Genomic DNA, 11,742 nt, shown 5'->3' on the forward strand with positions numbered 1-11,742 from the left:
AAATACGTTGATAAGCTGCTGAGTGTGTATGTGTTTGTGGAGGTGTAGAGAATGAGACTCCAAAGAAAAAGGCTGCATAAGGCATGTCTAATCATTTTCTAAGGAAGATGGGTCCTATAAATGGAGAACCTTATTTTTCTGCACCCGGTTTAGAGTTGCAGAAGAGAATTGCTCTCCCTAAGAATGGAGACATCAATGAGTAATGAATAGGAGAAAGCAGAGTAAACAAATATAACCCAGTGAGGGCACGGCCAGAGGAAAAGGAAGGGCACAACTTCTAGAGGTAAATGTTGGAGCTATTTGCTGTGATGTTTTTGATATTAAGTCCCCTGTTATAGCCTGTTTATGAAAAGGCTCAGGAAAACCTGCAGTTTGTGTAAGTACATTATTTAAGGCAAAACCAGCAAATTCAAATATTTTTTGGAAGGTGGTAGATTATGCAAATAAATGAAGCTACAAATATAAAGCAACATGGTATGGTAGAGACGGTGGCAAAATGAAAAGTACAGAGCAGCCCTTCCTCACACCTAGCAAATACCATGCATCAGTGGGCAATATTCTTCCAACAAGCTGCTGCTTGTTACCTTAGCTTTAAGGAAAGTCAACGAAGTGCTAAGCATTGCTGCCAGATGGGTGAGAGATGATCAGGAAGGTAGTGGATGATCAGGACTCAGGGAGACGAAAGAGTTAAATGTAACCAGCATATCACTTGAATAAGTCCTTGAGCAGGAGGGGTGGGAATTGAAGGTGAACCCTCCTCACTAAAATACTTTGTGTGTGACACATGGAGAAACTTATTTGTGAGAGAAGGATGGAGAAAAGCATCCCTGGACTGACCAATTTAACAGTAAAAATTTATCAGGCTCACCCCAAGGCCCTTGTGGGTGGGTATTCTGTGAAGTGGGTAAGGTTCTGAGTAGGGTGTAAAGGTCAAGCAGCACCACAGAGGTCCTGAAATTTGCAGACATCCAAAGGGAGGGCTTTAGGTCTTCCCAAGCTGTGGGATTGGCTAAGGTCCAAGTCAATTATAGTTACATCTCTAAGGTGAAGAGGGACACAGCAGACATCTGGGATACATTTATAATCCCAGTGTTCCAGGAAGATGGAAGAGTAAGTTACACGGGTGCTGAGTGAGCGCCCGCAGAAGGGCACTGGTGTGATGCACTTAAAAGCATTCTCCCTCTGGCTGTTAGCCAGTCAGCCCAAGAACTCAGGTCTGTCTACTTGGTGCCACCTTTGAAAGTGTTTTCTTTCCTGGGCCACCCTGGAGACAGTTGTGTGGCTGGGGATTGTGCTGAAATCCTTTTATGCACAGGACTGGCCCACTGCTTACAGAACCAGGGAATGAAAAAGGGGGACAGCAGGAGACCTAACTGGGTTCAGCGTTGTCCTCAGGAAGTCAAATCAGAATGGCCACAGAACTGCTGTCATAGTCCTTGGGGGGGGGGGGGGCGGCGGGGGGAGGGTGCAGAAGAAAGCACTTTAGGAAACTAGGAAGAGTGAGGAGGGGAAGGCCATGACTTGTCTTGTCCAATCTGAATGGAATTTTCTGGATACCTTCTGGTTATATCTGTGCCCATTAAGATGCTATGAACAGCTCTTGAGAAGCTCAATATCCTGGGGTCTTGATCTTGCAGCGTTTGCCTGTGAGGATACAGTGACTATACATACAAGTAGGACTTTTGGACTAGACCAGGCTGGCAGACACGTTTCCCTCCTTTCCTCCAGTGTGTTCCCACTCTTTTCTCACACATGTGTGAGTTTTGTTACAGGAAGACAGCCGGAGTGAGGACAGAAAGAGACACAAAAAGAGAGGGAAAAAAAAATAAGGGGGAGGAGTGAGAGGGAGAGAGTAAAGAGATGGGTGACACTGGGGTCCGAAACCTTTGTTCTATTTCCTTTTTGTATCCACAGGGGCCAAGTTCCCCCCTTCCTTTTATTTGCATCAATGAGGTAACTGCAAGTCTGGACTTCCTGGCTGGGGGGGGTGGGGGGGGCTGGTGGGGAGAAACAGCCTTCTCAGGAGGCAGCTCAGTTGCGGGGGAGTATGGATACTAGATCCTTATTTTTGTTTGGACTCTGGTTCTAAAATGCCACGGATGCAATGTTCATCTGCCACCCAAAGTATTGAGACTCTTTAGGGAATATCTTAAGGACGCACACAAACTTCTGAAAGACCTATAGAACAGAGGGAGACATTAAAGGCTCTAGTTTCTGCATTAAATTGTATTCTCTGCTGTAATTCAGAAATGTTTGGAAATGTTGGGTGGGCTAGTTTTGTTGTCTACGAGGAATCTATCTGCATGCCAGACCTAGGAGACTCCTGGGAAATAACTTACCATAAGTGAAGAGAGCGTGCAGTTGATAGGCAGGTCCAATGGTAAAATCTCACTTGCAGATGGATGGGTGGATGGGTGGTCATGGATATATATATTAGCATTAAGAGATCCTTCATTTGGACTTGAATTTGAACTTAAGTTTGTATCCAAAGTGGTTTTAATCTTTAAGTGGATAAATTTTCTCAATGAATCTGAGCTGTTTTCAAAATGAAAATACATGGGGACTAACATATTAAGAGTCTTGTGATCAAATATAACTCCAAAGAGAAAGAGAATTCTTCTCCCCACATGGGGGGGGGTGGGTGCAGAATATACTGCCACTTTGGTGCACTGAGAATGCCTGAGCCACCGCCGACTGCCGGGCAGCTCTGTGGCTCTGTGACGGGCCACTGAAGCAACAGTGCACTCCTGTGTCTACACAGCCAGACAGGGAAGAAGAGAAAGAAAAAGGTGGCTGCTGTGTTGGTCTTTATAGAAGACATGTGCTGTTAACCTGGCAGGCAACCTCTCTTTTGCCTGGCTAAGGGGACTATTCCACCTTGATGATTATTTTCTGGGAATGAAAAGCATAAAACTGATGATAAGAAATGTGACTGCCTCTGGCTATCTTCCTTAGTTGCTGAAAGGAAGTTTGTATGGAATGTGAATAAAGCTGGGCTGAAGGATGGAAATAGAACCCAATAGACATTGTTCGCATCCTGCCTTGCCTGAAGAGTACCAACACACTTCTGGAACTTTTCAGCCAATAAAATAATAGCCCCTCCCCTTTTTTAAAGTCAATATGAGTTGAAATAATGTCATTTTCAGCTGCAAGTTTATCAATACACATGAAATAGCCTCTTGAAATTTCCCAATAATTAATTAGGTGCTACTGTGCCAGGAGATGGAAGAGCAGCAAAGGCAAGTAGGGAAGGAACAACAACTCTGTATAGCACACAGGACAGGGGAAAAGTGCAGAGGAGTACTCAAATGCAGATTCACTTTGTTCCTCTTTCAGTATTTCTACAGGTTTAATTTTGCCCCCCCCCCCCCAAAAAAAAAAGACATGTTGATGTTCAAATGCCTGGAAGCTAAAATGTGATCTTATATGGAAATTAAACAGGGCTATAGGGCTGCTATAGCCACCCAAAGACAGTGCCCAACAGAGGAGAGGTGTAGGGTAAGAGAAAAAGTGTCAAGCTTTTCCACCCTCCGCGCCATCTGCCATTAGCATTGATAATGGATCCCTGCGGTCCTACATGCATGGCTGATGGCAGACACGTGGAGTGGGGTATGGACAGGCATAGGTGGGCATAGCTAGGCTGAGACTGGGCTTATAAGGGTGGCGTACCCGGGACGCCAGTGGAATGGAACCAGCAGGAGAGCGCAACAGGAGAGCAGAACCAGCCGGGAAGCAGAGACCACGAGAGAACACAGGAGAGCCCAGAAAAAGTAAAGATTCACTGGAGGCCGGAAGACCTGCCAGCCTCCTGGCCCCCAGGCACTCTTGCCTGCCGTGTACCTGGTAAAAGTTCAATAAAAGCCTGAAAAAGCCACCGAGGGCTCCAGGACTCTCCTCACCAGTCTGCCCCGATCATAGGATCATAGAGCTCCTGCTCTGTGTCTTGCTGGCACAACAACAGGTTACTGTGGATTTTCACCTGCACACACAATTGCAAGACCACTCAGGCTCAGGGAACAACAATAAAATGGGGTTTATTTAACAAACAGAGGAAACAAGGAGTTTCTAAGGCCACGGGTGGCCAACTGTCTTACGCCAGATAGTGATCACAGTGATCAGAAGTCCCAAACAAAAGACCTTTCATCCAAGATGGTGCTGTCTCTTCAATGAGGACCTGGAGCCCATAGCACAACAGAAAGCAGTGTGCCAGGAGTCAACTCATCACAGCTGGTGGTGCTCACAGGTGGGGCTGCTGAGATGATGACACAGCAGCCCACAGCAACAGTCTGAAGGTTGGCTGGACAGCACCTGACACTGGACCAGAGAGCAACGAAGGCAGCAGCCCCAGGAGGTGCTGCTGGACAGATACAGCTCTTTGTGAGTCATTGGCTACATCAACAACAGCTCTTTGAGACACCAGGTCAGGGGCCTTTGGAGCTCCTTTCAGGCAGTGGCAGCAGCAAGACAGAAGGCAGGTGCAGCCTCCCAGTCATTGCAAAACTCTTCAGCGTCTCTCTTCAGAGGTCAAGTTGCTGGATGCATCTTCTTTCTTCTGAGGCCAGAAACAGACTATGAGGAATCTGGGAGTCTGGGGCCCTCAAGATGGCTCAAGTTGCCTTATATCCTCGCTCGGTGTCCCCTGCCCTATTGATACCTGCCTGATTGGACCATTTTCAAATCTAAGTGACCGATTATACCATTTTAACCTAGCTGCCCCCAAGCACCACCTTTTTGCTCAGGCAAGGAAAAAGCCACATTTTCCTGATGGCTCCAGCTGCTTGGGCAGTGGTGGGAAAATGTCTGTCTTGCCCTGCAGTCCACAATGCAGAGCCCTGCGTTCAGAAACAGGGTTTCTAAATGTACTCAGTTATTTAGATGAAGAAGTCGTACAAGCACAGGGTGGGCCTCTAATCCAATGTGACTGCTTTCCTGAGGAACAGGACAGGACAAAAAAGGGGGCATGCCATATGCCTAGAACTACAGAAGCAGAGGCCAAAGTGAAGTAGCCACAAACCAAGGAACTCTAAGGACTGATAGCCAGGAAGCTAGGAGGTTTTTCCCTTAGAGGTTTTTGGAGGGAGCACAAACCTGCCAAGACCTTGATTGCAAACGTCTAGCCTTCAGAACAGACAATTGATTTTTGTTGTTTTAAACCCAGTCTGTGGTACTTTGTTATGGTAGCCTTAGGAATCAAATACAAATATCTTCATGTCTTATACGTCATGTTATTTATTGTTAAAAAAAAAATCTGTCTTTATAAGCATGATCATTTGGAAGACTAATACCTTAAAATTCCCTAGGACAACTGCATTTGAAAGAACTGATGAGAGTGCACAACAAAGGAATCTATAATGGTAGAATTTTAGATATGAAGGAAGAACAACCTGAGTCCAGTAAATGTTTAAGTGCCTGCTTACCATTGTAATAGGCTCCAATATCAAGTGTCAGGTTGACCTTGGGTTTTTAAAAAAAAAGTCTCAGGTGCCCTTGCAGAAAAGGTTGTTGGTGATCCCATAAAGGCTTAGAGTGCTGGCCTCTGAGACACTCCCCCCTCCCCCTGCCATGAAACTACACTCAGAGTTGTACTCTTTTATATTTTGGGATTCCACGTGAGATTTCATTTGGAAAGAGTTCTGTGTTAAAATACATAGAAAGTCACTGCATTATGGCATTATTTAACTCACACTAAGGCAAATCATGATTTTTTTCCCCTCTTGACAGTTCTGCAAAATGTGCCCACTCTACCTATTTGTTTAGCACCAAATCAGAAAGCAGTTATTTTCTGCCAGAGTCTGAGGTGGGGAAATAGAGGAGACACAGACACCAGCATTATTTCTCTCTCTCTCTCTCTCTCTTTTTTTTTTTTTTTTTTGGCATATTCTGATGGCTGACAGGGAAAGATTAGCTACTTTTCTTTGTTTCTGTCTTTTTAAAAACTGAAAATCAAGATCTTCATGATCCGAAATGTGGAGAGGAGTGTTTTAAGTAAAAGTCAAAATATATAGTTTATCCAGCTGTTGATTTATTGGCTGTCTTTTTATTTATTTATTTATTTTTGCCATTGGTGAACAGAGGAGACTATCAGGATGTATTATTTGCATTCATGTGACTGAGGCAGAAGCAGTAACTTGACTGATGCCAAAGGAGTATATCCAGGAATGAGTAGCTTGCAACGCTGCAATTGCAAAAAGTGTAATAATATTTCTCACACATTTGTGTTCCTTTATACTTTCAAATGCCTCATCTCATTGGAAACCCATACAAATCCTGGAAGGTGTGCAGCTTGATTTGGCTATCAACACCCAACATGGGCTCAGAGCCTAGGATGGATCAGAGATCCACTTGGGTGTGAGGCAAGGCAGTGAAGGGAAGCTGGGACCGAAACCCATGGATTCTGAAGAAACATCTTCTGTGTGGAGTTTATTTATTTATTTTAGAAATGGTGACGTAGAGAGAAAAATCTTAAAATAAATGACTTAAAAGGACTGTCAGCCCTTCTTTATCTCCATCACTTCCACCATAACAGATCTTCAGGGTCCGCATTTGTAGTGTCTTTGAGATAAGCAACAAGTCCCAGCAAATAGGAATACCCTCATCCAGTCCGTTAAAAGAAATTCTCCAGCTAAGCATTTGAATCTCAAAACGCTCTTCAAATCATAATAGCTAATCATTCATCCACCCACTCTCTTCCTTCAGTCAAGACTCTCAGCGAGTCAACACAAGTGCACCTTGAGCTCCCCGGCGCTGCTGGCAGAGGGTGGGTGGGTGGGCAGACTCTCAACTTACCAGCGGAAGAACGGATTTTGGAATGCCACAGGGGTTTTCTCTCCTTTCCTTTCTGTCTTTTTCTTCCTTCATTGCCCCCCGAACTCCAATTTTAAGTTTCTGGCCCGGGTGGGTACCTTGAAAGGGAACAGATCACTGTCGGCTGGCCGTTTGAGGAAGGAGCGGGATGATTTTCACTAGTATGGGCGCTGAGAACAAATCCAGACAGTAACGCGTCGCAGTCAGGCTCTACCTGAGTGTTTTCGATGGAGTCCTTTGCACAGTGGCCCGAGGGGACAGCAGGCCGTAGTGGGTGCTCCCATTTCACAGATTTGGCCCCAGGGGCAGATGAATCCGGTGTAGCAAGAAACCCTGAACTTCCAAAAGCATCTTCAGGCGGGAAGAGTTTCAGGGTTAGCCTCGGGAAGCGTTGAAACCAGGAAGGAGGGGAGGGGGGAGAGGTGACCGGCCTGCGGTGAATAAAGGGGAGACCAAAATTGGGAAGCGGGGGGAAGGGGAGCTAAGAGGCCGGGTGGGAGGCGGTGAAAGACGAGAGGGAGCATTGGGGTGCACCGTGCGCTGCGGGGGGTGGGGAAGTGGGGGCGTAACGAGGGTGCCGGAGCGCCGGTGGGGAGGGCGCGCGTGACTTCACCCCCGAACCCCCTTCCCTAGCCGGGTGGGTGGGGCCTCGGCGCGCCGAGCCGGCCCGGGGTCAAGGAGGGGGAAGAGGAGGAGCGGGGAGCAGGCGTCTGGGCGAGGATCTGGGAGGGGCGGAGGCGGAGGCCGGGGCGGGAGTGCGCGCGTGGCTCCGGACGCCCGTCTCCCCCTCCGCCTCTCAGCCCCCCGCCCGGGCTCGCCGAGCGCCCCGGGGCCGGGCGGTGCGCGCCTCACCTCGCCTGGGCCGCCCGCCTGGCCGCTGGGACCCGCGCCCGGCTCGGGCGCCCGGCGGGCGGGAAAGCGCGGGCCCCCCGCGCGGCCTGGAAGGAGCGAGAAAGCAAAAGTAAGGGGAGCCGCGCTCCAAGTTTTCCCAACTTCGCCCCCTGCGGCGGCGGGCGTCCTGCTCCTCGGAGCGTTCCCCGAGCCCGGGCCGCGAAGGAAGGGGGCGGGGCGGGGCGGGGCGGGGCGGGGGGCGCGGGGAGCGGAGAAGGGGTCCGGCCACATCTGTTAAAACTTGGGGGAGGAGGAGCGCGGGGCGCAGGACGCGGAGGGCAGGAGGGCGCGCGGGGGAGGCTGCGCGCGGCGCGGGGACAACTTTGCCGCCCGTGAGTCGCGCGGGCTGCGCGGGGGCGGGGCGGGGCGGGGGGCGCCTGCTGCCGGCGCGGGGCTGCGGGCCGGCCCGGCCCCTCCGGCGGAAAGCGGCGTGGATGCCCGGCGGGAGGGACGGCGGGGCCCGCTTTCTTCCTCCTCCCTCCCTCCCTCCGCGGGGGAACCGAATCAGAACTGTCACTCAGGCCTGTGAGTCAGAGGGGATCGGGTTACACGGCCCCCGAAGCCGCTGCCGGGGCTGCGCGCGCGGGAGGGAGCGGGCAGGGGCCGCGCCGCCGGCGCTCGCACACTCGCGCTCGCACCCTCGCCGCCCGGACCCGCCCGCCCGCCCGCCCGCCCCGCGCGCCCCGCGCGCCCCGCGCCGCACCATGTCCGCCGCCTGCGCGCCCCGCGCCCGGCCCCGCCGCGCGCCGTAGCCCGCGCCCCCCGGGGCCGCCCGGAGCCCGGAGCCGCCCGCCCGCGCCTCGGACGCGGGTCTGTGGGAAGTTTGGGGACTTGACAGCCGCCGCCGCCGCAGGTACGTCCCGCCCGAAGTTCTTTGTCTCGCCGGCCCCGCACCGGACAGCCGGCTCCGGCGGCCGCGCCCGCGCCTCTGGGTCTGGAGGGGGCTCCATCCCGGGAAGGGGGCGCCGGAGGGAAAATGGCTGTCAAAAGGCGCCCAGATTCACAGAGCGGCCGGTTGCGCGGCGGAGCCAGGCTTTCACGCGCTCCGCTCTCTCGAAGGTCCGTCGGAGAGGACCTGGGCAGCTTCGCATCCCGAAGGGGGAACTCAGGGGACGAAGTTTGCAGTGCAGGCTGCGGCTCCGCGCGTCCCCGCTTTCCACCCAGAGGGGTCAAAGCAGCAGTGTTAGACCCCGCGCCCCCGGGTCCTGCCGTGCACTGCCGCGTCCCCCTTCGGGGGCAGCGCGCGGCGGGCGGCGGGTGGCGAGGTGGGTCCTGCGGGTGCGGGGGCTTCTCCTGCCGGTGCTCCCCTCCAGGGCGGGGGTGTGGCGTGAACCCTGCGAGAAAGACGCGCCTCTGTCTCTGCGAGGAAAAGTGAAAGTTGTACCATCTGTGTATGATTTGGGATTCTCTGTTATTTCGTTTCCTTTCTAGGAGAGCACCAAAAGAAGAAAAAAAAAAAAAAAGAAAGAAAAAGAAAAGAAAGAAAAGCTTAGATCCTGTAGGGAGTGAATGAGTGAATGCGGGTGTGTGGGTAACTGTGACCCCGTAATAATCATTTAAGAGGCCGAATTTTCGCCAAGCAGAGTTGGGTATGAATCACTCAGCAGGGGACAGTTACTTTCTTGAGCTGCAGAGGGAAAATGGGCGGGAGGAGGTGGAGAGGGAGTAAATATTTACCCCAAACTTGGAGAGTTTGTGAAGTGACTTTTAAGCAGATTGCTAGATGCCAAAGCCCCACCACACACCCCGGCATTTTATCCTTCCCTGAACTTTGTGCTTCTGCGCCTGACTGCACCTACTTCAGAAGATGCCATCCTGAGAGGGGCCTGACCTGGGCTTCCCTGGCACCCTCTTCCTTGCTCTTTGTGCCCTCAACTTCTTGTCTCCCTGGTGTGCAGCAGCATGGAATAGATTCTGGCCTTGGGTACAGTGCTCGTGGCCCTCTGCCAGTTTATATGTACATATATTTATGTAAAACATTTTCTCCCAGCTCTTCGCCAGCTGTTCCACATTTTCCAGCTGCCATTTCAGTTTGAAATGATGGACTGTTCGCATCTCCAAGTAAAAGAGCCCTTTAGTCAGAGGTATGGAGGGCCTGCCCTTGTGCAAAGACAGGGCAGTGCCATTTGCCAGACTGATATTATTAGGTCTAAAAACATCTCCTGTTCTCCTTTGCTCTCTTTTCCCCAATTAGTCTTTCCAGAGTACTTTGCTGTAAATGCACAATAATTAGACTTTACCCCTCAAATGTGATCTGTACAGAATTTGGATGAGACCATATATATGTGCATGTGTGTATATATATCATCCTTGAAATATGTGTCCGGTGGAAATAAATTAACTTTTAAAGGGAGTTCCAGCTTGAGTCCATGGGCATGGCTGGTGGGGGGCCTTTGCCATGGCCAACTGAAATGATCTCATTTCAGTCTATTTATGGCAGGAGCTATTCATCATTCCCGTGTTACACTTTTCTGTGTTGTTTGATGACTTATATTATAGACCGAAATCTTCAAGAATTGGTCTTAAGTATTACTTTTGAGTATTTATGTAATTGCTCTGTAATTTGAATAGGTGCCTTATTGATTGATTCCCATAATTATTTCATTTAGGTTTTAAATTAAAAATTAATAGTAGTCTGACAGTTTCTTAATTACATGTGTCAAGATTATTTTGAAGGAGGAAATGCTGTGTTTTAAAGTAGTGAAATAGCCTCAAATCTCTTCATTTTTCTAAAACAGAACAGTATTTCAGTTGAGGAGCTGTATTAAAACAGTGGTGATTGGTCTTAACAATGTAAACTGTGTGAAGTATCTAAAGAATTTGTTTATGTTAGGGAATATTGGTCTTAACAACCTGGTGTACAAACACTTTGGGCAGTTAGATTATAGTCAGACCTAAAACAAACATGAAATAACATTTAAATTAGTTGTAACAGCATACTTATAGAGAGAAGAGAGTTTATTTTATACTAAAAGCGATTTAATTAGAAACCCCAATGCCTAAGGGGAGATCCTTTCAGGGTATATAATTCTTAAAGTCAGTCTGGGGAGCTTTGGTTTAAGCTGCTTGAAGGAGTCCAATGTGAGAAGTGTCTAGTGAAATTTCACACATGCGGAAACACTTTACAAGGTATAGATTGTATTATTATTACTAGGCTCATACAAGACCAACTCCGATTCCTACCAATTCCCGGTATCCATAGTGTGTTTGTTTTTGTTTTCCTTGACTGAAGCCCGATGTAAACACATTTTTATTGTATGTCTAATTTGCAAAGGGCCACAGACAGAAATGAGAAAATTCGCTGCTGATGAAAAATGACTCTGTTGAGTTATTTCATTACTTATTTAATGAAAGATCATTAATTTATCAATTTGATGTCCAAGCCTAAAAGTTGAACTTTCCTTTGTTTCTTGGCCAGTTTTCTTAATTACCTGCATGCAGTGAGGGTTTCCGACTTTCCCTGCACTTTGCCATTTAGAGATCCTTCATTCTCTATAAGGTATCCTGCCTACTGAGCTTCCCTTCCCCTGTTTTTGGAGGTTAGGGTTTGGGAGTTTATGAAAGGAAACAATTTAATGATCGTTGTTGCATGCACTCACTTATATGGAGACAGTAATGTACTAAGAAAAACCAGTCTTGAAGGAAAAGTGAATCAATGAGTCATGAAATCCTCAAGAAAACCTTAGTAATGGAATGTTAATGCTTTCAGACTATAGTAGATTATCTTAAAAGTCAGACTTTTCTTCTTTATGCAATTGTTATAAATCCTCAGCTAAGGAATTCTTTGAAGGAGGTTTTAGTTTTGCTGGCATTTATATTCCATTGTCGGTCTGATTTGTTTTGTAAGATTCAAGAAATTTTCTGCCAATTTATATCATGAAAGGCAATTAAAAGGCTGAAATGGCTGTAGAGGAAGTTGTGTGTGTGTATAAAATTTAATTTGTTAAACAGAAGTTTCCACTCTAATAATAACTTAAGGTTGTCTTTTCATTAAGGACTAGTAGAAGATGCTGCCTTTCACTTCATATTGTCATTTTTTTTTTTTTT

This window comes from Talpa europaea, assembly GCF_964194135.1.
Source record: "Talpa europaea genome assembly, chromosome: 3".
Taxonomy (NCBI): domain Eukaryota; kingdom Metazoa; phylum Chordata; class Mammalia; order Eulipotyphla; family Talpidae; genus Talpa; species Talpa europaea.